General features: G+C 36.4%; 1 protein-coding gene across 4 annotated transcripts in view; it reads left to right on the top strand.

The window, feature by feature from the left end:
* ZNF407 (zinc finger protein 407) overlaps positions 1-26,711 on the top strand; it is a 609,391-nt gene that overhangs the window by 16,014 nt on the left and 566,666 nt on the right. The window lies entirely within an intron of this gene.

Below are 26,711 nucleotides of genomic sequence, written 5' to 3'. Positions count from 1 at the left end.
GGTTTTTCATAACACAGCTCTCTCCTGGTTCATCTCCTATCCATTTGCTCAGTCTCCTTTGCTGGCTCATGCATATTATTCCCCTTATCTGTTGGTGTTTCCCAAGGTTCTATTCATAGGCCCTTTCCTCTTCTACATTTGCTTTCTTGGTACCTTCATCAGCTTTCATGAGTTTATTACTTCTATGCAGATGACTCTCAAATCAATATAAACAGCCTTTCTCTCTCTCCTGAGCTTCATTCCAAATATTTATTGGACATTTCAAGCAGGATGTCCCAGAGATATATTAAACATAACCTGACTAAAATTCAGCTCATTTTCTTTCCTTTTAGACTTTCTTCCCTCTAAATAGCTCTATTTGTGTCAAAGGCCCTCCTACCCGTACAATATCCTAGGTTTGTAATTTTGACATTATCTTGGACTCCTCACTCTTTCTCAATCCACATATCTAATCATTTGTCAAATCTTGTCATTTCTGCATTTTGACCTCTTCTTTCCACTTCCATAGCCATGACTTTAGTTTAGGCCTTCTTTTAGATCTTAGCATCTCTTAGATTATTGAAACAACTTCTTAATTGTTCTCCCTGCTTCAAGTTTCTCATCATATGATTCTGTCTTTCACACTTTTGCCAAAATGATTTTTCTAAAGGGCAGATTTGACCATGTAACTCTTCTACTCAATTGACCTAATTGGCATCTTATTGCCTCTGGGATAAAATATGAATTCATTTGTGTAGCTTTTAATGCCCTATATAATCTGACTCCAATATATCCTTCCAAGTTCATTGGACATTACTCTTTCTCCTGTACTATGTGATTCAGCCAAACTGGCCTTCTCTCTGTTCCTCACATATCACACTCTACCTCCCATCTCCATGACTTTGGATGGCCATCTCTCATGTTTGGAATGCATTCTCTCATCTGTTCTGCCTCACAGAGTCTCTCTTCCTTTGAGATATAACTCAGGTATCATTTTTTTGTATGAAATCTTTCCTGATTGCCCCCAATTGCTAGTTCCCTCCCTTCTAGACTTTCTTGCATTTAACTACTTTGTATGTTACTTGGTATTTATGTTTTCATATATCCTTTTTTCCTCCATTAGAATGTGAGCTTATTGGGAGTAAGGATCATTTCATTCTTTGTACTTGCATCCCTAATGCCTGGTTAATAGTAATAGGCACATACTGTCAGTTGATATGAATGTTTGATAAGCATGCCAGCTCTACCTTTATCCAAATGATTTGTAAAAATGGTAAGTACTAAGAGACTTGAACAAATCTCTGCAACATTTCATTGGTCACTTCCTTCCAAACTGATTATAAAAACAGTGAGTCTGGTCTTCCAACCAATATTCAATTCTGAATCCATCTGATTGTGTTATTGTTTTGTTCACATCCCTTTTTCACAAAAATAGCATGAGTTAATTTGTAAAATGCTTAGATTAAATCTAGGTAAACTATATATCTGTATATACTCCAGTAACAAAAGTTTTTTTTTTCTTTTTATTCATCATTATCTAAGGGCTTTCTGCCATGTGACCAACCTCTGGGTTCTAGATTTCCTAAGTTTTAAAACTTGTTAGTATACAGTGCAATGCCCCAGTCTCTCTAATGCCCTTTTACATATCTTGTTTCTTTCAAATAAGCTGTACCTATTCAGAGCTTCAATCCAGTCATGGGTGTTTAAGCTACTTTTTGGTAGTCTTCAAGTTTTTTTGATTACAGGCTTGAACAATGAGTAAATAATTTTTGAGCTTGCAAATATATATATATTTACAACATATGCGTATTTAAAAGTTATATATAGGTAGTACTTTATAAAGATGAAATATTTTAAAATTAACATTTTATTAAGGATAGAAAAGTCTTTTTGTTCTCTTCAGAATACTATTACTAAAATATTTGTAATGAAAGCAATGTAATTGAATGTGTATCAATATTTTTGATAAACTTTTTTTAACTCTGTGGTGCGATAATTTGAAGATACAGTTTTAAGTTAGGTCTTTTTTTTTTTGACATTTGATTTTAATGGTTGTCACACCTAAAATAGACACTGAAAAGATACCAAATGCAATAAGTTGGCTGTGTCAATCTAAATCATGATACTCATTTTTAATTCTATCCACCAGTTATTTTTGATCAAAATTTAGCTAGCAAATGTCCATTCTCCCTGTTGGCAATTCTTGGAGAGTGTTGCATTTTTATTTTTTAACAAATAAGTTAAAAACTCACTTTCATCTGAGAGATTTTTCAAGAGTTGATTGAAAATGAATACCCTATTAGCTTGGAATCCTTGAAAACTAGTAGGACATACTAGTATAGCCTATGAGATCATGTATTATAGTCATTCTTCTAAACTATAAAATAATCTAGAAAGTACCTTTAGATTTCCTACTCGCTTGCTCCCAAATTCATTCTTCCCTCATGTGATACTAAAGGTATCTTCCTATAGTCAGTGTCTTGACAATTATTTCAAACATTAGATAAACATTGGCAACTGTGAAAAATTTGGATATAGGCAAAAGAGCATTGGATTATTGATTTTAGAATAGAAATTTGTAGTGAATTCTTAGAGAAAAGAAGAAACTTAAGAAGCTTCCTCAACCAAACTGAGCCTGAACCTGTGGAACCTCTTTTACAACATTCTAAACAAGAGATCATCCAGTTTCTACTTGAAGACCTCCAGTGAAGTGTAGGACCCATTCCCTCCCAAGGTAGCATATTCCATTTTGGGACATTTGTTTGTTAGGAAGCTTTTCCTTATGTGAAGGCTAAATCTGTTTCTGAAATATCCTCCTAGTGGAGAAGCTAACATAACCCTGTGGGGCCCAGTAGACCAAATGTTCTCCTTCTTCCATGTGATAGCCTTACCAGTGAGATCATAGATCTACCTCTAGGAGAGACCTTAGAAGACATCTAATTCAACCTTTTTTTTTTTTTTTTTTGCTATTTACAAATGCCATCTCATTTTATTTATATTTTTTTTAAAATTAATCTATTTGTTTTCAGTTTTCTACAGTCACTTCCATAAATCTTAGATTTTTCTCCCCGTCCCTCCCTGAGACAGTGTGCAGTCTTATATGGGTTCTGCACATATGTTCTTATTAAATATATTTTTACCTTAGTCATGTTGCATGGAAGAATTAAAATGAATAGGAGAAACCATGAGAAAAAACAAAACAAAACACAAGAGAAAATAGTCTCCTTCATTCTGCGATCCAGTTCCATAGTTCTTTCTCTGGATGTGGAAGGCATTTTGCCTCAAGAGTCCATTGGGAATTTTTTTGGTCCTTGCATTGCTGTGATGGGCTAAGTCTATCAGAAAAATTCCTTGCATACTGTCGTTGTTGCTGTGTACAAAGTTCTCCTGGTTCTGCTCCTTTCACTCAGCATCAGTTCATATAGGTCCTTCCAGGCCTCTCTGAAGTCTTCCTGTTCATCATTTCTTATAGCACAATAGTATTTCATTACATTCATATACCACAACTTGTTCAGCCATTCCCCAATTGATGGATATCCCCTTGTTTGCCAGTTCTTGGCCTCCATAAAGAGACCTGCTGTAAATATTTTTGTACATGTGGGACCCTTTCCCATTTCTATAATCTCTTTGGGATAAAGTCGCAGAAGCGATATTGCTGGGTCAAAGGGTATGCACATTTTTTAGCCCTTTGGGCTCTCCAGAATGGTTGAATTAGCTCATGGCTCCGCCTACAATGAATTAATTAGTGTTCCAACTCTCCCACATCTTCTCCAACATTTATCATTTTCCTGTTTTGTCATGTTAGCCAATGTGATAGGTGTGATGTGGTATCTCAGAGTTGTTTTGATTTGCATTTCTCTAATCAATAGTGATGTAGAGCATTTTTGCATATGGTTAGAGATAGCTTTAATTTCTTCCTCTGAAAATTTCCCTGTTCATGTCCTTTGACCATTTATCAAGTGGGGAATGACTTGTATTCTTGTACATTTGACTCAGTTCTCTATATATTTTAGAAGTGAGGCCTTTATCAGAGATACTAGATGCAGAGATTCTTTCCTACTTTCTGTTTCCCTCCTAATCTTGGTTGCATTGGGTTTATTTGTGCAAAAACTTTTCAATTTAATGTGATCAGAGTTATCCAGTTTGCACTTTATAATGTTCTCTATCTCTTGTTGGGTCATAAATTTCTCCATAAATTTGACAAATACACTATTCCTTGCTCTCCTAATTTGTTTATAGTATCAATCTTTATACCTCGATCATGTGTCCATTTGGACTTTATTCTTGTGTACAGTGTTAGACATTGATTGGTCTATGCCCAGTTTCCACCACACTGTTATCCAGTTTTTCAAACAGTTTTTGTCAGACATTGAATTCTTATCCCAGAAGCTGGGGTCCTTGGATTTATCAAACAGTCATTTCCTATATACATTGACTACTGTGTCTTAAGTACCTAACCTATTCCACTTGTCTACTCCTCTGTTTCTTAGCCAGTACCAAGCGGTTTTTATGATTGTTGCTTTATAATACGATTTGAGATCTGGTAGGGCTAGGTCACCTTCTCTAGCATTTCTTTTCATTAGTTCCCCTGATATTCTGGACCTTTTGTTCTTCCAGGTGAATTTTGATATTATTTTTTTCTAGTTCTAAAAAATAATTATCTGGTAGTTTGATTGGTATGGCACTGAATAAATAAATTAATTTATGTAGAATTATCATTTTTATTATATTAACTCTGCCCACCTACTTGCAACTGATGTTTTCCCACTTATTTAGATCTGACTTTATTTGGGCTAAAAGTGTTTTGTAATTGTGTTCATATAGTGCCTGGATTTGTTTTGGCAGGTAGACGCCCAGATATTTTTTAGTGTCTATCAACCTTATTTTTTGAATGAAGAAACTGAGAACCTTGAAGTTAAATGACTTGCCTGAAGATACACATGTGGATAAGCATCATGGTATCTGAACTTAGGTGCTATGATCCCAGAGTCAATGTTCTTTTCCCTGAAATATGCACGACTACTATTATGATTCCATTTAGTTGTCTTTCTTCTAGACTAAACATCTTCAGTTCCTTGAACTGAGCTTTGAACTGAGACATGTTCTCTATTTTTCTCACCATTCTTGTCATCCTTTTCTGAATGCTTACTAACTTGTCTGTATTTTTCTTAAAATGTTTCCAAAATTTAACTCAGTACTAATCAAGGTATGCTCTGACCATAGCGGATGTACTGAGAGCTTTTCCTTTCCTTGCCTCAGCCCCTCTTCAAGAAGTCTACAATAGTGTACTCCTTGGCTGTCATATCACACTGACTCTGGAGTACACAGAAACCCTTGAATCTTTTTCAAAGGAACTGTAGCCTAGCCATGTCTCTTGTATTGCGGAGTTCATTGTTTTAAAGCAGGTATAAAACTTCACATTTATCTTTAAATTTTATCTTTTTCAGTGCAGCAGTTCTAATTCGTTGAGATTTTTTTCTTGAGTAATATTTTATTGTTTTGCCAATTACATGTAAATCTAATTTGTAACATTTGTTTTTGAAAATTTTGAGTTCTGAATTCTCTCCATCCCTTCCCTTTCTCCCTTTCCCTGGAAGGTAAGCATTTTGATATGTTATACATTTATAAACATGCAAAACACATTTCCATATTAGTCATGTTGTGAAAAAGAGCACAAACCAAAACCCCAAAAAACAAACACCACAAAAAAATAAGTAAACAATGGTGTATTTCAATCTACATTTGAACTCCATCACTTTTTTCTCTGGAGTCAGATAGCATTTTTCATCATGAGTCCTTTGGAATTGTCTTGGAGCATTAAGTTTCTGAGAATGGCTAAGTCATTCACAGTTGATCATTACACAGTATTGCTGTTATTGTGTCCAGTGTTCTGGTTCTGCTTACTTCAGTTTGCATCAGTTCATGTAAGTCAGATTATTTTCCTTTTTTTAAAATTTATTTTAAAATTTATTTATTTATTTTAAGTTTTCAACATTCATTTCCACAAAATTTTGAGTTCCAAATTTTCTCCCCATCTCTCCCCTACCCCCACCCCAAAACACCGAGCATTCTAATTACCCCTACCACCAATCTGCCCTCCCTTCTAACATCCCTCCCTTCCCTTATCCCCCTCTTCTCTTTTGTCTTGTAGGGCAAGATAAATTTCTGTACCCCGTTACCTGTATTTCTTATTTCCTAGTTGTATACAAGAACAATACTCAATAGTTGTTCCTAAAACTTTGAATTCCAACTTCTCTTCATCCCTCCCTCCCCACCCATCCCCACTGGGAAGGAAAGCAGTTCAATATAGGCTATATATGTGTACTTTTGCAAATGACTTTCATAATAGTCATGTTGTGTAAGACTAACTATATTTCTCTCCATCCTATCCTGCCCCCCAATTCTTCTATTCTCTCTTTTGACCTTGTCCCTTCTCAAGAGTGTTGACTTCTAATTGCTCCCTCCTTCCACTGCCCTCCTTTCCATCATCTCCCCCCCCCCCCCCCGCTTATCCCCTTCTCCCCCACTTTCCTGTATTGTAAGATAGGTTTTCATACCAAAATGAGTGTGCATTTTATTCCTTCCTTGAGTCAAATGTAATGAGAGTAAGCTTCACATTTTCCCTCTCACCTCCCCCCTTTTTCCCTCCATTGAAAAGTCTTTTTCTTGCCTCTTTTATGAGAGATAATTTGCTCCATTCCATTTCTTCCTTTCTCCTCTCATTATATTCCTCTCTCACCCCTTAATTTCATTTTTTTTTAGATATGATCCCTTCCTATTCAACTCACCCTGTGCACTCGCTCTCTTTCTCTCTCTCTCTCTCTCTCTCTCTCCTATGTGTGTGTGTGTGTGTGTGTGTGTGTGTATGTGTAATCCCACCAACTACCCAGATACTGAGAAAAGTTTCAAGAGTTACAAATATTGTCTTTCCATGTAGGAATGTAAACAGTTTAACTTTAGTAAGTCCCTTATGATTTCTCTTTCCTGTTTCCCTTTTCATGCTTCTCTTGATTTTTGTGTTTGAAAGTCAGATTTTCTTTTCAGCTCTGATCTTTTCATCAAAAATGCTTAAAAGTCCTCTATTTCATTGGAAGACCATTTTTTCCCCTGAAGTATTATACTCAGTTTTGCTGGGTAGGTGATTGTTGTTCTTAGTCCTAGTTCCTTTGACTCCTGGAATATCATATTCCATGCTCTGTTTGATGAATGTTTCATAATTAGCCCTCTGGAATTGTGGTTGTTAATTATACTTATCAGAATTCTTAGTTCTTTCATAGTTGTTTGTTTTTATCAAATTGGTGTCATTGTAGAAATTCTTCTGTTTTTGTTTATTTCATTCTCCATCAGTTCATACAAGTCTTCACAGGTTTCCTGAAACCATTACTTTCATTGTTTCTTGCAGTACAATAGTTTTCCATTACATTTAAATATTATGACTTGTTTAGCTATTTTCCAATTTATGGACATCCCTTCAGATTGCCATTCTTTGCCACCTCAAAAAGAGCTATAAATATTGTTGTACATTCTTGGAATTTGTTTTGCCTTTACTTTTTGGAGTTATTCTTTTTGGGTTTGCTAATCCCTTTCTTAATCTATGCTTCTTTTAATTCCCTCTTCTTCCTTCTCCCCTCTCCCCTTTTCCTTTCATTTCCTTGTTGAGTGAAACATATTTCTCTGTCCAATGCTGTGTAGCATATATGTATATTTTTCCCTCCTTTGACCAGTTTAAGTGAGAATGAGGTTCAAATGTCAGCAGCTTTCTCACCTTCTCCTCCTTGTTTGTATAGATGTCTATTTTTGCATCCTGATTATATGAGATAGTTTTCTCTGGCTTTCCTTTCCCCTTCCCCAGTACATTTCTCTTCTCCTCCCTTTCCAGTTTTTCTCTTAAGATCATTAAAAGACAACAGAACTACTTCAAGACTTTCTCTCCAGACTTGCTCAGTGACCCTTGGTGATAAATTTCAGAAGGGACACAAATCATCTCCCCATATTAAATTGTAAGAAGTTTTATCCTTGTTTAGTCATAGTTTCTACAGAGTTCTTGGCTTTTCATCAGGAATGCTTGGAAGTACTTTATTTCATTAATTGTTTATTTTTTTCCCCTCTAGGATTATATTCTCTCGGGTAAGTCATTATTGTCTGTAAGCCTCATATCCATTGCCTTCTGGAATATGGTATTCCAAGCCCTCCACTCTTTTATAGGGGAATCTGTAAAAGTGTATTTGATCCTAACTATGGCTCTTCACTATCTGAATTCTTTCTTTCTTGCTGCTTGTGGTGTGTGTGTGTGTGTGTGTGTGTGTATGTTTTTTTTTTTTTTAAATTTGTAAGTTCTGCATTTTGGTCATCATGATCCTGGGAGTTTTCATTTGGGAGTTTCTTTCAGGACGTGACTAGTGGATTCTTTATTTCTGCTTTGTTCTCTGGTTCTAAGAGCTCTGGGCAGTTTTCTTTTAAGATTTCTTGAAATATCATGGTTAGGATCTTTTTTGGTCTTGGTGTTCAAGCAGTATAGTGATTCTTAAATTTTTTTCTCCTTGATCTGTTTTCAAGGTTAGTTGTTTTTGCAATGAGATAAGTTATATTTTCTTCAATTTTTTCAGACTTTAGACTTTTGCTTTAATATTTCTTGTCTCATGGAGTCATTGGCTTCTATTTGGTCCATTTGAATTTTGAATTTTGTTGCTTGGGCAAGGGTTTTGTACCTCCTTTGCCAAGCTGTTTGTTTCCTTTCCAGTCTTTATTCCATAACTCTCATTTTCTAGTATTCTCATTTTATAGATAAAATCATTTTAAACTTATTTTAGAAAAAATTCTTCATCTCTTCCAGGAATTCAAGTTGAATTTGTGTTCAAACTGTGCTTTGTGGGTTTTATTTTTTTTTAGACATTGCTTATGAGTATTTTGGAATAATTCTTTTCTGGGTTTGTTTCTTTAGCACCTCTCTTATCATAAAAGCTTTTTAAATAGTAGGATTCTTTTATGCTTATTCTTCCAGCCTACTTCCTGGCTCTGTGCAAGCTTCTGGAGGGAATACCTGGGCTGGTCCTGTTTCTACATTCTTAAAGTATTGGGTGTCATGTTATTCCAAGATTTGAGAGATAGCTTAGGCTAAATACTTGCAATCTTTTCATGCTACCAAAGTGGTCTGATACAGGGCAAAGTCTGATCACTGCTTCTGGCCCAATCCATGGTTTGAGCTCTGCATGATTCTGACCTGAGTTTGAACCTAAGCAATGGCAGACTGCTGTTGGACTCAATCATTATCAATCATTTGGGAAGCTAAGCTCATTCATAGTAACAGAACTACAGGCTCCCTTTTGGCCTGGGATTCCTACCTGGCTTATTTCTCTGTAGGCTTTAGACTGGGCTGTCTATATAAAGTCTGTTCTCATCTTGTATTTGTTTCTGAACTTGCTCTTTTTTGAGTAAACAACCCTAGTGCTTGAGATGACACCTTAACCAAGAATATCATCCCTGGTTTCAGGTCCATCCTGGATCTTTGACCCAGAATTAGGTAGACGGTGACAAAACTGTCAGGGTTGTACTTGCTCTCTTCACAGTGCCCCAGTATTCCCAGAATGTGCCTGTCCCCTTCACAGTGCCCCAGTATGATTCTGGGACCTTTTCCTGCCATAGTACACAACCTTTTTTGAGTCAGAGTAGATTGCTCTGTGGAGCCCCATACTCTTGGCTAGGCTCAGTCTTTAGTTTCCGTAGATCTTTATTTTTGCCTCCTATGCCAATCTTTGCTGGAAAAATGACTTACTATTACTTTTTCTTGGAATTCCCTATTAGGATTAATTTGGCTGTGTCTTCTCTATCTTTTTGGAGGAGTGGGGGATGGAGGGAACTCACTGCTCTTCTTTCTGCTACTCTGCCATCATGATTCCTCCTCTCTTACTATATATTTTAAAGGAGTGTTATATTTTTTGGTGAATTTTGTAAAGATATGGGAAAAAATTAATGATGATTTGGTTATTTTGCTATCAAAGTTGACTGAAATAGATTTATGGAACCTGAAGTGGGAGTGGTTGTGAACAATTTTTATCGATTCATTAGGCCTTTGAAGAATATTTAGCTATATTTTGTGTTACATTGTGTTTGGGGTGGGAAACAAATAGCCAAAATAAGAGGCCTCCATTTTAGAATTTAACAAAAAATTCATGTATTCTGAATATTTTTTCTTTAAGAAGAGCTGTTTTAAATACAAGAAATGTTTTTTGTGACGTGGTCTTTGGAGCATGGTATAGTGTAAAGTGTACTAGGCTAGGAGCCAGGATGCTTTGACCTCAGTCATTTAATTTTTCTGGACCTTAGTTTCTTCACTGGTTAAATGAAGAAAATAAGTTAATTAGTTAAGAGGCTATATATTTTTTTTAAATAGCTCTATCTAATGCATAAGAATATGAATTAAATTAACATTCTAATAATTTTTACATGTTTTTCTTTCCCATGTTTTTTATTTAGAGTTACAGGCCAAATAGCCTTCTAATTCCTTTTAGTGGAAATTACATGTTCTTTCTTAACCATTTCAGTTAAAGCACATAAAATATACAAAAGTTGCAGTAAAAAGAGGAAAATACCTAAAAAGTGCAGTCCCTTTATACACATTGCTCTGTGTGTGTATGTGTATGTGAGTGTGTATGAGAAACAGAAACAGAGAGACAGAGAGCTATCATCATAGACATTTTGGTTTAAGTACTGCCTCTGACACAATGGCTGTGTGACTTGGGGCAAATCACTTAACCTCTCAGTACTCTAGGCAACTCTCTGATTCCATAAGTTGTGGAGAATATGAAGAATTGCATTGGTAGAAGGAGTTTCCTCACTTAGGAGTTCTCTATACCAATGAAATAGCAAGCCTAGTCCCTATTTTTATATCTATGGATTTTGTTTTCTTAAATTTATTTTGTGTCAGGGATCTCCTTAGCAGTTTGTTAAAGTTTGTGGACCTTCTGCTCAAGATAATGTTTTTAAATGTATGAAACAAAAATATACAGGATTACAAAGGAAAACAATCATATTGAAATAAAGATGTATTTTTTTCCCCTTCCAAGTTACTGACACTTAAAAAAGATACCTTAAAATCTATTCAAAGACCCCAGATAAAAATCCCTATTCTAGGCTTCATAAACACACAAAATTGTTCTGCTGACATTTGATACTGTTTAAGCATCGCCTCTGTTTCACTGATGTCTTTCTTAGTCTAATCTAGTTAGATTAGAGAGTATCATAGATTTTAGAGCTCAAAGGGACCTTGAATGTCATCTAGTCTAACTTACTCATTTTGCAGATGTGGAAATTTGGGAACAGAAGGATTTAGTTACTTACTTTAAAAGGGTCAAACATGTAGTGAATGGCAGAGCCAGAATTTCAGTCTCAAATTTGGTATTCTTTCCAGAGGGTGGTCTGTTTTTAAAATTTAGGATCACCAAGGATGGAGAGTTCCACAGTAGTCTGTTCCAATGTGTATTACCCTAATAGGCAGAAAATTCTGCCTTATGTCTTGACAAAATCTCTTCTATTTTAATTTAAGCCTGTTTCCTCTCCTGAGATAAGTGCAAATTGAGAACAATTGGTCTGCATGAAACAGGTGTGGTTTTGTTTTTGTTTTTGTTTTTGTTTTTGCAGAGGGAGCAGTGGTGTTGGTGGTCCTTTGTGGAGGAGCACACGATGCCTTATTCCCTAGCTTACTCTTGAATGATATTTCTCAGAAGTAGATTATCAGAGTGGGACTGATGGAGGAAACAACTTAATCTTTTAGGGATTAAGAGAAATATGCCTGAGTGACAGTTGGAGATGAAAAAAGCAAGCAGGAAATTAAAAAACAAAGTAGAAGGGTAAGGAAGATTGAGAGGAGAAATACTTCAACACTTTAGGGAACTGTGATTTCTTTGGTCCTTATTTATATCAAGAGATGATAAAAGTTTGTAGACTTTACAGAAACCTCATGCCTATTCGTCAAGGACATTTTCTTCAAGAAGATGGTCAGGATACCCTGGGTATGACAGGTCCCAAAGTAATATAACCCAAAATTAAATTGACTGTACACTAGTGAAAACTTACAGTTATTGATATGGCTGTTATCAAACTATCAACTTGTTGGAGAAGAACCTAAAATACAAATTAGAAGACAGAATGAAAATAAGATGATTTGGTAATTCAATTGTGGCAACTACAAACTGACCCATTTAAACAAACTGTTGATGTTGGAAAATGGAAAATGTATATAATAGCAGATATCAGTACAGGCTCACCCTTACTCTTCTGAGGAGACAATAAGAACTTAGAAACCTTCAAAACAAAGCTGTTTGCTAAAATGTAGGTACATAATAGCCCAGGACACATCAATGTATAATATTAATTTATTTGTAAAATTTTGTGGAGGATGGTGAAAGATTATGAATAGTATTGCCTCTTGAAAAAAGAAGCAATGGAATGAAAATAAGTTTACTGAAAGATTCATGAGAGATATATTTAAGCCAGCAAAACCTGAGCTTTGAAGAATGAAACTGGAAATTTGTCAGATTTCTGTAACAATTTTCTCCTTCAGTGAGCTATCACATTGGGACTATAATGTTACAGCCCATGATGGAAATAGAAATGTCACCAAAAACCTCACAGACAAAAACAAAATACCCCAAATGGGAAGAACAACTTTGCTAGACCAAGTATAAATTGTTCAAGCCTATGCTGGAGGATTGGCTTCTCAAGATATCTGAAAGGGAGAGGAGAATACCAGATATGTGGGGGAATGAATATCTTCTTAACCAAAAAGGTGGTGCTGCCCCATCCGCTTACTTTCCCATCCATATAAAATCTTCATGAGAATACTCTCCACATGTATCAAGGGCATAATTGTTGAAGACATGAAGAAAGGATGATTTTGGTAAATGATATCCTAAGCCAGATGACATTTTTATAGTCCTGTAATTAATCAAAAGGATGTGAGAAAACCCATGGTTGGCTAGGGATCTATTCCATTAGAAGAGGCACCTATGTTGATGACAGTATAGGTACATTAAAGTATATACACCCTTTACTGGGATGTCTTCCATCACAACCTGTTTATGGTTTAGTAGTGATCTTTGTGGTCATTCTGCAGCCAGTCTGGTGATAAGTCCTTTCAATTTAATGAGGCTGATCCTTGGGTGACAGAGCATCAGTCACCTAACCCAAACTTTAAGCCTTTCCAGCTTTGTAGGTCCTGAAAGGGCATTCTGTTGATGCACATAGCCTTTGAGAGGTCAGCATCACTGCTTTGCTATGATAGCCATCTAAATGTCTTTGTAGCTCTTCAATACTAGCAGTTGATTAGAAATGCCTTGCAGGGAATGTTTACACTTACTTAGTTCACCTGTAAGTAGTATTGAACAGTACAGATATTAGACGTGACATTATAGTTTAGGTAAATGATTAGTCAACACAGTGGCATATGTAATGATACAGCAAGGTGGCCTCAGTGCAGCTAGGTGGCTCAGTGGATAGAGTGCTGGGCTTGGAATTAGGAAGACTCATCTTCCTGAGTTCAAATCTGGCCTCAGATACTTACTAGTTGTGTGACTTAATAATTTATTTGCCTTGCTTTTTTTTTTTTTCTGTAAAATGAACAGGAGAAGGAAATGGCAAACTACTCCAGTATCTTTGCCAAGAGAACCCCAACTGGGGTCATGGAGAATCAGACACGACTGAAAAATGACCAAAAAACAACAGTGATATAGAATTATGAGTGAGAAATACACATAATGCTTATTTTTGAAAGCCTTTGCGTGCTTTTTCTTTGAGAAAAAATGTACAAGTAATTAGTATGTTGTACTAGAAGTCCTTATTTTATCACAGTATTGCAAATATTCTGAAATAACAAGGAAAAGTTAAAATACAGATTTAGAAAAACCAAACATAATATTTGCTGTGGAATAAGAAAATAATGACATTTTTCTTTTTAAAAATTCTGAGTGTTGAGATGATTCAAACACCAGGATTGCTAAGCATCACTAACATAATTTTATATTTTCTAGCAAAATGATACTCCAATTAAGAAACTGAGCCTGGAAGGGTTGAGAGTGTTGTTATATTTCCCAGACATGCAGTGATTACAAGTGATTCCTCATTGGCCAATATGAGATGTGAAACTTTTTTTTGAGATATGAAACTTAAAATTTGAATACTTCTCTGCCATTTCATCTTTAGTAGCTTATATTTTGCTGATTCCAAATTTCCTCAATGCTGGATCTTAATGTTTTTGGATGTGTTTGATGTTCTTATATGTCTTTTATTCTTTTTTTCTTGCTGTGTTTTTTTCTTTCTTTTTCTTAAACAAATAGTTGATATGGTAATCAGAACCCTAATAAGGAAAAGGCATTGTTTAGCACAGTTGGGGTACTATTAATCCAGTCACCAAATGCAACCATAACACAGCATGCCTTTCAATTATTAAATATAATGGAAACTTTGCATTTTAAATCTAGAACAATAAACCATTTCTTTCAAAGTATATGATTCAATTGTGTGATTTCTGCTGATGGTGAATCATGGATCAGAATTTGATCTATAATTATTGGATCAATTATTACAGAATGAGGAAGAGCTGTTATAAGAGTGCATATTAATTTAAAAAATAATTTTAAGGCCATTAGAATGAAAACTATGATAATGTGTTCTCAAAAATAGCTTAGAAAATGAGATCATCAAAGAAAAATAGTAGGCATTTTAGTCTTTCCCATAGATACATCAAATGGATTTGATTAGAACCTATTGAATCCCAAATCATTTGAATCATGAGTGTGACAATTGTAATTACAAAATACTTTCTATTTGTTCTCCAACTTTATTTAGTTGTAACCTGGAAGGGCATGGGTCTGCAGACCATGACACTTGGGCCCAAATGATTTTCAGTGTCTTGGCCAAGAAAAAATTGTGAAATAGGTAGGTTACTTTTTGGCAACTTCCTATCTTCCTTATCAGTATTCCTTTTCTCCTTCTTGGTCTGACCCTCAGTTATGTGACCTACTCTTGATGATATGTGAATATGAATTAATTACTACTAAATGGCTTATTAATAATTTCTTTAAGTGCTTCATAGCTCCACAGAAATCATGCGATCCAATGTGCTCACTTAAAGAAACGAGTTGGACTAACTCACATTTATATAGCACTTTAAGGTTTGCAAAGCACTTACTTCAGAACAGGCCTGTGAGGTAGATATTTTAAAAATGGTGTCACCATTTTGTGGATGAGGAAGCTGAATCCCATAAAAGTTCAATGACTACAAGATAATAGGATTATAGATTTAGAGGTAGAAAAGTCCTTAGAATCCTCATTTTAGAGGTGAGGTACTAAGTAAGGCCCAGAGAAGTTAATTGCTTTGCCTTAGTGTCATATGGTAAATAAATAGCAGAACCTCATTTGAAACCATGTCTTTCAACTCCAAAATCCAAGACTCATTCCACAATATCATATTTTTGTCCTTTCCTGACTGTTAAATCAGCTCCCACAGAAAGTATGGTGCCTAGTTTCTTGTGACTATATTCTAGAGGACTGTTGTTTAGGTGGAGCATGTCCAGAGGAGAGTGACTGGGATGGTGAGTGGATTTTAGAGTGTGTCATAGGACAATTGGTTGAAGAAACTAGGAATGTTTAGCTTGGAAAAAAGATTAGGTGAGACATAGCTGTCTTCAGATTTGAGGGTTTATTTTGTGAGAGGTTAAACTTATTTTTCTTCCTCCCTGTAGGCAGAAGTTATATGGAGGTAGAGTTCCCTTCAGCATGAGGAAAACAACTGTTTAATAATTAGAGATGTTCCAAAATGGAATGGAATGTCCCTGGAAAGACTGAGTTCACTGTTGCTGGAAGTCTAGTAACCTTGAAGGGCTGAGTGAGTTAGGATAAGGGAGAGGAAACCAGTTTCTCTGTTGTCATTTGTAGCCCAATATAATCTGGATCTAATAACCTGGTTTTGCAGCTTGATTATTACGCATTCCTCCCCTTCATGCATTCCCACTAAACTGGCCTTGCTATTCTCAAACACAGTGTTCCATCTTGCCTGGAATATATACCTGTCTGCTTCTTAGAATGCCCGGTTTCCTTCAAAATTTAGCTCGAATGTTACTCTTACAGGAGAGAAGGCCTTTCCTAATCTTAGCTGTTAGTGGCTCCCAACAAAGATTACTTTGTTTTCATTTTGCAAACAAGGTTTCCCAAATGTCTTAGAGCAGATTTAAAGCTTTAATAGTTTAAATGCAGTGTAAGCTTAAAAATGGCACTAAGATTTTTGTGACACCCAATATATTGCTTCTTACTGCTATATTTAGATTTTTTTCTTCTCTGATATAATATTAGCTTCTTGAGGGCAGTAACTATTTGATTTTTGTTTTTGTGTTCCATTCCTAGCATGGTACTTGGTATATGGTAAGCACTTAGTCAGTAGTTGTTTATTGATTGATTATATGTTGGATTAGATGACCCTGTCAGTTTAGTCCAGCTTTGCCTTTCATACTACCCTGCTCCTAACCATCAGTTTTTTGAGCTTCTCTTGAAGCCATAGTCACTTCATATACTGCCTCTAGCTGACTGCTGTCCTCAGAGATTTATATCCAGAGAGAATAAATGAGAATGAATAAATAGCATATCACCTCTGAAAGGTTGCTGGCTGCTGTGGTGAGAATTTAAAATTGAAATCAATTGCTAAATCGTCCTCCCTACTGCCCAAGTAATCATCCTAACAAGAGCTGCTCACTTTGCTAATCTGCTCAGAATCTTAGTGGTTCTTTTGCCTATTGAAAAACAAAGCTGTGTTAGCCACACTTCCATGGCCTTGCACCGTTTGTCTTCATTTTACCTATCTAGCCTCCTTTCATAGTACAACATTATAGCAGAGAGTGGAGTGATATTAGTGAGATTTCCAGCTTCTCTGTAGATGCCATACTCTTCTTAGGATTTTGGGTGGGTGTTAAGAGTGGGGAGTGAGAATGAGAGAGAGCAGCTGAGACAAAATGAGAATTATAAAAGTATGTAGACTGTTTGGGAAATTTCTAACTCATGAAGCATCTATAGATTCATAAAAATGATATCTGTAATAACCCTTAACAATAACTTTAAAGATATGAGGTATATTCCAGTCTTCCATAAGCATTTATTTATTAAGTGCTTACTATGTGCCTAGGCTCTGTGCTAAGTGCTGAGGATACCAAAGAAAGACAAAAGGCAGTATCTTCTGTCAAAGATCTCACAGTCTAAACAGAGAGATAACATGCAACTGTACAAACATAACTGGATACTTGCAGAGTTATTTGGAGATAATTCCCAGAGGGAAGGTCCTTGCTTGGAGCGGGGAGGGGGAGGGAAAGGCTTTGTGTAGAAGGTGGGATTCTAGCTGAGGAAGTAGGAAGCCAGGGAAGTAGGAAGAGGTGGCGATGAGTAGGGAGAGCATTCCAGGTATGAAGGACAGCCAGTGAAAATGTAGGAAATTGAGACATGAATGTCTTTACGTGAGGAACAGCAAGGAGGCTAGTGCCCCTTGATCATATGGAGTATGTGGGGATGGAGGGTTAAGGAGTAAGAAAAGTGGAAAGGTAGGAAGAGAACAGATTATGAAGGACTTTGATTGCCAAACAGAATTTTGTATTTCATCCTGGAGGTGACAGGGAGTCACTGGAATTTGTTGAATGGGAGGTAACATGGTCAGACCTGTGCTTTAGGAAGATCAGTTTGACCGCTGAGCAGAGGATGGGCATGAGAAAGACTTGAGGTAAGGTGGATTCACCAGCAGGTCACTGAAGTAGTCTAGTCATAAAGTAAGGAGAGTGTGTACCAGAATAGTGGAGGTGTCAGCGCAGAGAGGACAGGTAGAACTACAGAATTTGGCAGTAGATTGAATGGGGAGTGGCTGAGAGTGAGGAGTTGAGGATGACATGTAGTATTAGGATTCAACATAGAGCCTTAACGCTTGGTTTCAAAAATGAGCACAAAAAGATTGGAAAGGCTTGGGGAGATAGTGATTTAAATAAAAAAGTTCAAGAAAGCTTAATGTGAGTCATTAGCATTCTGTGGCATTCAAGAAAGCAAATGTGGTTTTGTGCTATTTTAAGAGAACAGCATTCAAGAATAGGTAGGTGATAGTTCCTTTGTCTAGGTGGGACTGTGGAATGATGAAGGTGGAATCAGGAAGACTTGAATTCAGATTTGGCTTCAGGTACCAGCTGTGTGACCCTGGGCAAAATCACTTAACCTTGTTTGCTTCAGTTTCCTCATCTGTAAAATGAGCTGGAGAAGAAAATGGTAAATCATTCCCATATCTTAGCCAAGAAAACTCCAAATATGGTCATAAAGAGTTGGACATGACTGAAAAAATGACCAAACAACAGTGATATGAGAATTATGAATGAGAAATACATATGCTTATTTTTTATGGCCTTTGAGTGCTTTTTCCTTGAGAAAAACTACTGAAGTGACTAAAATGAAACGACTGAGCCATCACAGCAGTTCAACTGTACTCTTTTTTATTGAAACCATGTTTGAAGTACTGTGTTTAGTTTTGGGTGCCGCATATGAAGAACGATACCAGTAAATTAAAGCATATCTCTTCGGGGCATCCATTGTGGAAAAGGACCTGAAGTTTGTTTCACATGAAGACTGACTGGAGAAACTAGGCTTTTTTGTCCTGGAAGTAGAGAGAGGAACTATGATAACTTGTCTTGAAATATTTGAAGTGCTATTATGAAGAGACTGGTAGGTGGTATATCGTGAGTTATGTACCTGACACCAGGAATACCTGAGTTCAGATCTAGTCTGTGTGACCCTTAAAAAGCCATTATTCAGCCTGCCCCAATCTCCTCATTTATGAAGTGAATATAAAATCGCAATGTCTCCTGGGACTGGTGTGAGGATGACATGAGATGTTATTTATAAATTGCTATGGAAAAGTTAAAGTGCTACGTAAATAGCTGTTGTGGTGGTGACGATGACAGTGAAGCCGGCGTAGCGAGAAAGTCAGTATGGTTCATAATATGATTTACTTACAGAGTGACATTTCGTCCATCTTTACTTTTTTTAAAAAGTATTTTTCCCCCAGTTATATGGAAAAGCAATTTTTAACATGTGTTTGTATGAAATTTTAAATTCCAAAATCTCTCCCTCCCTTCCTCCACTGTGGGAATAAATATATTCTGATATTTTCCTAAAATTTTGAAGTCAGTGTGTTAGAAGGCAAATACTGTGGTATCTGAGAAAAAACATCCTGTGGTGCCAGTAACAAAAAATATTGAACTAGATTTTGACCTAATACAGAATATTTTCTTGAGAAGGAAGGCAATTTGATGTAGGTTGTACATGTGTAGTCTCATGCAAAACATATTTCCACATTAGTCATGTAGCAAAAGAAAACAGACCCCCCCCAACAAAACCCAATAAAAATTAATTTTAAAAAAGTATGCTTCAATCTATATGTATACTCTAGCAGTTCTTTTTTAGTCCATTTTTTCACTTTGAGGAGTCTTTAGGAGCTGTTTGATTTACTTCATTTCTTCCCACTCTAATCACTGTTTGCCTTTGTCATGACTTTTTACTCTTCTCTTACCATTGTCACTTTATACCAGTGGGCAAGAAGAATAAAGGAAAGGTTACAGGGCATGAAAATTTCAAACCAGCCAGTTTTACTACTAGTTATTTACTTAGGTAAAAGTTTGCTAAGAGAAAAGGGGACTGAAATTGGTGACTGAAATGAGGTTTGGGGATTATTTGAGTTCCCAATTACCATAAATATATGAGAGCTGGCTTTATAAAAATTGGAATGAACTTTTAGAGAACAACAACAAATGATGGGATAGAGATAATGGTTCATGGGGAAAACCTGAGGGAATGAAATGTGAATAAGTTGTTGAATGGATGAGTAAGGAAAAGGTATAGTCATCCTCAAATATTGGAAGTCTATAACTTTCAGAGAAATGACTTGACAGATTCTAAAAAGATGGATAAATTTAATGAAAAGAAAAATTTAAAGTAATAGTAAACAGTAGGAAAAATAATGCAAAATATCAAAATTTGAAACAGTTGTCATTTCTGACACAACAGTTGGGCTGCATAAAAGAGTAGAAAATATCAATTTTACATTGTTAGAGTCTAGACTTCAGCATAGGGAAGAACTATTTGATGGTGTCAGAACCAATAATAATGAGTTCAGTTTTGGGTACTTCTTAGGAAGAACATAGTTAAAACTTATGTCTACTTCCTAGCTGTTCAGACACTGAAACTGTTAGTAGAGAGGTATACAGTGAGCTTGAACAAACTTTAACACATTACCAACTGCAGCTTGCACAGAAGAAGCAATGTAATGAGTATCATCAACCACATATGCAGTTGAACCATTCTGATTTGCAACTATATCTAGAGGACTATAAAACAATGCATACCCTTTGATCCATCAATACTAGTACTAGGTCTGAATCCCAAAGAGATTGAAGGAAAGGGAAAAGGACCTATTTTTTACAAAAATATTTATAGCAGTTTTTTTTTTTTTTGTGGTGGCAAAGAATTGGAAATTGAGGGGACACCCATTAACTGAGAATGGCAGAACAAGTTGTAGCATATAACTGTCATGTAGTGTATGGCTTGTGCTATAAGAAATGACAAACAGTATGACTTCAGAAAAACTTGGGGAGATTTATATGAACTGATGCATAGTAAAATGAGCAGAACCAGAAGTGTACATAGTAATGACGGTATTGTAATGATGCTCTCTGCTACTCTAATCAAGACAATTCCAAAGGACTCAGTGTTGAAAAATACTATCCACATCCAGAGAGAACTGATGGATGAACTCTGAGTGCAGATTGAAGTATACTTTTTTCACTTTATTTTTCTTTGTCTTTTTGCGTGTGTGTAATTCTTTTGTGATATGACTACTATAGAAATATGCTTTGCATGACTTTACATGTATAACTTATGTCATATTGCTTGCTTTCTCAAGGAGCTGGGGAGAGGTGGGGGTCAGAGAGAGAATTTTGGAACTCAGTATTTTAAAAAATGAATGTTAAATTTTAAAATTGGTAAATATTTAACAAAATTTAAAAATGTATTAAAAAAGGTGTGTGGCTGGAAAAAAGGATGGACCAATCACATAGTAAAGGCTACCCTGTAGCAACAAATATGTTCCAGTAGTATTTATTCAATGTCAAGAGTGCTAGAGAAAATCCTCTAGTGCTTTTGTTTATCTTTGTAGAGGACAAAGACAATCTAGGGAGTCATGATTGAATTGCTATCAGCAGTATTACCCAGGAAGGATTACCCACATGGATGAGTTTACATATTGCTTGAAGTTGGGAGGTTTATTTAAACTGGATTATTGGAAGTAATCTAGAATGAGGAGAAGGCTAGAGACCATGACTAGAGACTTGTTGAAGGAATTCCAGATGGAGAGAAGACTTAGTGAAAATATGATAGCTCTCTTACAGCCTTTTGTTCTTGGCTTCATAAAGTGAAAGTAGCTATCATGGGTAGGAGTTGAAAAAAGGTAGAAGTGTAGACTTGATGTAAGGAAAATTTCTAATAATTAGAACTGACCCAAAGTACCGTGAGTGACCTTGCTTGGGAGGCTGCAGATTTTCCCTTGCTGCTGCATGTCTTTAGGTGGATCCTGGATGGCAATGCATCACTGACAGTGTTGGTAGTGTTCAGAGAAAGAGATATCTTCTGAGGTACCTTTCAACTGTTATATTCGGTGAATGACAAGACTTGCTAAATTACATCATCATCATCATGATACTGTTTATAGCTGCAGTCTTAGGATATGGTGGGCATATACCTTTGTGAGCAATTGTGCACTTTTGGTTTTATGCTTAAAGGAAAAAAGTGGTTTTTTTGTTGATTGTTAATCAAATGCATGATTAAAAGTATTGGATTATACTGCTCACATATATCCAAAAGTTGTTGATCTTGCTAGGAATGGAAAGAATTATAATCTTTGGTTTATTTGTAGTGGATTTATATGTGTATGTTTAACAGGGTCTCTTTTTTAAAAAAAGTCATCCCTTATTTTTTTATATTATCATTTTTCATAGCTTCAACTGTGTGTACATATTAATAGTTTATTGTGAACTCTATGCATAGCAGTGTATTTAGTTTCTGTGTTAGTGGAGCTTATAGTCTAATTTAGAAGATAACATGTGACAGAAAATAATTATCTTACAGTAAATGGTGGTGTCTATGGCACTAGTATGTACACCAGGGGAATTCAAAGGGAAAGAAAGCTAGAAAAACTAATAGTATCAAGCAGCAAAAAATTGAGTCAAAAATGATTTCTTCAAGGTGGCAGGGTACAAGATGCATTTATCAAAATAACTCAACTTCATATACTACCAATAAAGGCTAAGAAATTAATTAATTTTAGTATACTTTAAAACTTAAAATTATATTAATTTATAAATTATTTTTGGTTAAATTGAAAAAAAGTCTGTCTTTCTCATCTCACATACCTCTGACCCACTGTATTCTCTTTCACTCTTGTCTTACACAGAGAGGTGTCTCTTCTTTCCAAGGCAGACAGGTTTCCACATGTACTCTTGATCATAGATTCTCCCAAATTCTCTAGCTGATTGCCTCCATTATCATCTCTATGCCCTCTCTAATCTTCAGTCTCTTCTTAACTACTGACTTCTTTCCTGTTGCCTACAAATGTTTACCTCCCTCATCTTTAAAAATTCCTTCCTCCCTTGATCCTGCTATCCCTACTATGATTTTATATCTCTCCTCCTGTTGGCTAAACTCCTTAAAAAAGCCATCTATACTTAGCACCTTTTTCTCTTCTTTTATGTCTAAATCTGTAGTTTGACTTTCTGTTTTTCTTGGCTTAACTCCTTGATAAGGCCACCTGCAATCTTTGTCTCCACCTCCTTTCCATTCATCCTTTTCTGAACTTTGCATCCTGACTTTTGACCTCACCATTTAGTTGAGACTGTTTACCACAATCTTTTAATTGCCAAATCCATTGCTTTCTTCTCAAGCCTCATTCTTAATGTGAAGCAGCTGACAATGTTGGTTGCCTTCTGCTTCTGCATATTCTCTCTTTGGGTTTTTATGACTTTGTTCTCTTTGATTCTCCTACTTGTATGATCTCTCCTTTAGTCTCCTTTGCTGTCTCTTCATCCATGTCACTTGCACTGTGGTCTCTCAAGGATCTCTCCTCGACCCCATTCTCTTTTCTCTCTATGCTTTTTCACTTGGTCATATCATTGTCTCCCATACCATGATGGGTTCAATTATCATCCTTGTGAATGATTCCAATATCAGTATACCCAGTTCTAGTTTCTTTTTAGAGCTAAAGTTGACTAGATTGGATCAACATAGTAAACCTCAATATCCTTTTCCCAATTGTTTTAAAGATTTGTGTAGTCTTAATAAAATTACCTTAAAAATAGAATGAAATGGGACTACATAAAAAAATCATGTAGGTAAATATAAAATAGCATAATAACGTTGATCAAGTGTAATTTGTCCTAGATTTTTAAAGGATATTATATTTTAAAGGATATTTAATATATTTGCATATAATATTTATATTATATATTAATATATTGTCATATATATTAATATATCTAAGGATATTATAAAATAGTTAACATTAATATCAAAGAAAACCACCAGAGACCACAAGCATAAACCCAGGAAAACCTGGGTTTGAGTCCCTACTTCTCACATGCTGACTGTGTGACCCAGGATAAGTCATTTGCCATATTTGTGGTGTAGACAACAACATAAATTGCAGAGAAAGTGATATATCAGTTAGAGAGAGTTTCCTTATTTGGAATTTCCTGATATCTATGAAATCATGTCCAGCCCCTCTCTCTATCTCTAGTCCTATCACTAAAACTTTCTGATATTAGATGAAAAAATAGAAAAATCATATGGAATAGCAATAAATATGAAAAGTAAGCATGGAAAAGAAAAATGGAAGAAGTGACTCATTAATAAACAATATTAGTTAATCTAGATAGCAATATGACAAACCACAAGCACATTTTGTCTGTAGTCTCACACAGTTCTCACACTTCATTATGTCCATTATCTCATTGGTGTCAATACTTGCGTGACTGGAACAGATTGCCATGCAGTTTTAGTGTACTAGACCTAGAGGTAGAGGACTTGGATCCTTATTCCATTTGGGCAGCTTACTGCCTTTGGGACTTTGGCTGTATCATTTAACCTATTTGGGTTTCACTTTCTAATGCTGTAGAACAATGAAGAAGGGGAGCGAATTGTTGTGAGGTAAACGGAGTGAATAAGGAACTCTGCTCATTTGCTATTTGTTACTATAAACTGTAAACCTTAATTAATTCCAACTGGATAAAAAATCCAAACTCGTTTTTTGAAAAGGGCACCAGGAAAGGTAGAAGGAAATAGAATAATGGCTTTAACTCAGTTATGGAGGGTTTAGACCCAATGACAGACTTGTTAGTATATAAGAACCAGCCTGGCCAAATTGAGAAAGGCTATCACCAGGCTGACTGCAGGGTTACTGCAACTTTCAAACAAAATTTGTTCAATTATAGAGGGATCTGGATCTGCATCTTTGGAGAAAGGAACAATATCAATAAGCTCACAGATTCTGGAAGTCTTAAGGAACAGAAGGAAATAAATGTATTTTCCTCTATGTAAGAAGTTACAGAAGAAAAGTTAGATAGGATTTCAGAAACAGATAATTAGAACAAAAACAGCATAAACAGGACATAAAGAAAATAACTGTTTTGGGAAACAACATCCTGTACTGTTTTTCAGGATTCTTCATTGGTTATATGTTGTTGCATCCTACTTATATCCACTTTGCAGTTTTTCATTGATTTTTGTATGATGAATATCTTTAGTTCTTTCAATATTTATTTTGCTCTCTGGTTCTAGAATATCAGGGCAGTTTTCCTTGATAATTTCATGAAAGATGATGTCTAGGCTCTTTTTTTGATCATGGCTTTCAGGTAGGCCCATAATTTTTAAATTGTCTCTCCTGGATCTATTTTCCAGGTCAGTTGTTTTTCCAATGAGATATTTCACATTATCTTCCATTTTTTCATTCTTTTGGTTTTGTTTTGTGATTTCTTGGTTTCTCATAAAGTCATTAGCCTCCATCTGTTCCATTCTAATTTTGAAATAACTATTTTCTTCAGTGAGCTTTTGAATCTCCTTTTCCATTTGGCTAATTCTGCTTTTGAAAGCATTCTTCTCCTCCTTGGCTTCTTGAACCTCCTTTGCCAATTGAGTTAGCCTATTTTTCAGGGTGTTATTTTCTTCTGCATTTTTTTGGGTCTCCTTTAGCAGGGTGCTGATCTGTTGTTCATACTTTGCTTGCAAGTCTTTTATTGCTCTTCCCACTTTTTCCTCCACCTCTCTATCATGATTTTGAAAATTGTTTGGGCTCTTTATGACCTTTTCCCAGAACTGATTCCACTGAGTGGGCTGGGATGTAGAAGCACTGACTTCCGTGTCTTCCCCTGATGGTGAGCACCGCTCTTCCTCATCAGAAAGGAGGGGAGGAGAAACCTGCTCACCAAGAAAGTATCCCTCTATAGTCTTGGTTTTTTTCCCTTTTCTGGGCATTTTCCCAGCCAGTGACTTGACCTCTTAATATTCTCCTCACACCCACCTCGCCTCCTGATCCTCCCAGCCAGCACTTGGGGTCTGAGATTCAAATGCTGCTTCCCAGCCTCAGTGCTTTGGGCGGGGGCAGGGCTGCTATTCAGTGTGAGATCAAGTTCAGCTGCCTGGGTGGGAGCAGGGCCGCCTCATGGGCTCAGTTCCCTCAGGGGGTTTATGCAGAGACCTTCAACAATGGATCCAGGGTCCTGCCTGCTTGGGGAGCCCCGGTCTGCTCCCGCCTCCGCTGTTGCCTCCCGAGGGGGCCTGAGTATGGGGGCACCCCACTCCCCTCTCGACCCACCAAAGAGACCTTCTCACCGACCCCCGTCACCTGTGGGTGGAGGAATCCGCGTGGCCGCTGGAGATCCTGTCCCTGAAGTCTGCTCGGATCCGCTCCTCTTGGTGCCGTGGCCGCAGCAGGGCTGGGCTGGGCTCCACGTCGGCAGTGCGACAGACCTTTTGCGAGAGGTTTGCAGGTCCCTCTGGAACAGAAATCTTATCCGCTCCGCTGTTATGTGGCTTCTCCTGCTCCCAAATTTATTGGCAGCTCTTTACTACAGATATTTCATGGGCTGTGGGTTTGGAGCTAGCGTATTTTTGTGTTTCTACTCCGCCATCTTGGCTCCGCCCCCTCCTATGGTCCTGAATATCTTTAGTTCTTGAAAAGGACTATTGTTCCATCTTGCTTCCATGCAGCAATTCCAAAAAATATATATATTGAAATGACAGGCCTTTGCTGTTATGGGAAGCTTTGGGGGGGGGTGGGGTGTCAGTAAAATTGCCTTTCAGTTAACTGAAAGTAATCCAGCCTGCTCTCCTCCAGTGGGATGATAGGAAGGTTTAATTTTGTATTGGCATCTTTTGTTTTTGTATCACTCTAATTTCTAAATATAACCCTCTTCTCTTCCTTACTTTGTTATCTAGACCTTGGAATAAAGAATAAAAAGGAAACACATAAGAAAAAAGCAGTTCTGTGGATAGTTGTCATTTTTATACACTTCTTTCTTGTGGGGATAGTTGGACCAGATTCTGAGTGAGTAATTATAGATCTGGAGGCAGCTAAGTGCAAGTGAATAGAGTTCTAGACCTGGAGTTATGAAGACCTGAGT

This window comes from Notamacropus eugenii, chromosome 4, assembly GCF_028372415.1.
Source record: "Notamacropus eugenii isolate mMacEug1 chromosome 4, mMacEug1.pri_v2, whole genome shotgun sequence".
NCBI classification, from domain to species: domain Eukaryota; kingdom Metazoa; phylum Chordata; class Mammalia; order Diprotodontia; family Macropodidae; genus Notamacropus; species Notamacropus eugenii.
Note: the sequence above shows the minus strand (reverse complement) of the source record. Positions and strands in the feature narration are given on the sequence as shown.